Source organism: Galleria mellonella, unplaced genomic scaffold, assembly GCF_026898425.1.
Source record: "Galleria mellonella isolate WM207_F2 unplaced genomic scaffold, CSIRO_AGI_GalMel_v1 utg515, whole genome shotgun sequence".
NCBI classification, from domain to species: domain Eukaryota; kingdom Metazoa; phylum Arthropoda; class Insecta; order Lepidoptera; family Pyralidae; genus Galleria; species Galleria mellonella.
The window spans coordinates 1,967,057-1,968,290 of NW_026442107.1; positions in this window are offsets into that span (position 1 = coordinate 1,967,057).

A 1,234-nucleotide genomic window follows, 5' to 3' on the forward strand; every position below is an offset into this window, starting at 1 on the left:
CCATAGCGTTTTTTTTTTTTATCCTGTCTTCATTCAATGATCTAATTATTATTTTTGTATTCTACGTTTATTCCTATCTCTCCAAAATTTATAAATCTAAACTTCGTAATGAATGGTATAAGTATATTAATTTGAAACTCAGTAATGTGTAAATGTTTTATACTAAAACATAAAATTAAACAACTTTCTCCAAGGACATATTTAAGAAAAAAATGTCATCTTCCGACTACTCGAACCGAGGGGAAATAGCAGTACGTGTATTGAAATCCCATAAAATCAAGCTCTCGAATGCTAAAATTATATAATTTCGTATTCCTAAATATCAAAATAATTTTTATACTTCTCATAAAAAGTTCTACAATTTTCTAATTTCGACTGTTTCCTGAAGTCGTTTGGTTCCTTTCTCTGGGTTTCAATGTGTAATATTCTATGCCGGCCGGCGGCCTATTCTCTGCCGTGTGATCCCGGTATAGAATAAGCCGCCCCTTCCTTTCCCGTAGGTGTCGATATATTTCTTTGATAATGATATCATGATAATACTTTTTTTCCAGTACATCCAATCAATGAACTAAGTCGATTAACTGAAACAGATTGACGCATTTATAACCGCGTGTAACAGCTAACTTACATTTGTTCGTCAAACTTTACTGCTGCTGACTAGTAAATGACTCTATCTAGACAATAATAGATATTACACAAACATTTTAAAATCCAAACAGCGAAAATTCAATGTCCTCTCGTAAACATCTACGATCGCTAAGGATTTGTCTGTTATTTGCGTAGTTTTCTTTAAGGTGTGATTACACAGACAACTGTGCAATCTTGAGTCCTATTTGTTAATTACTCGAAAGATCACTATAACACAAATATCGCTATTGCTTGTAATACAATCAGTGGAGGGAGTTGTTATTAGTAAAAACCTTCATGCGGTACTCCTGGAACTATCGTGTACCATTATTCCTTGTAAATTCTTGATGATGGATCAAAAGACCTAATTTCATCGTCATCTATTATATTATTCTTCACTGGTCACCTGTGCCTTGCCAATGCATGCCAATACAGCAAGGAGAATGGGAACCATTATATTTGTAACCATCGAAAAACAATACATCCACATCAATACAGAACTGTTCGGGTTTAAAAAAATATTAGTCATAAATTTTATTGTGAGGAAATAATTCATTAAATGCAATAGATTACCCATGGCCTTTTAATATCTTATTTTTCCTTATAA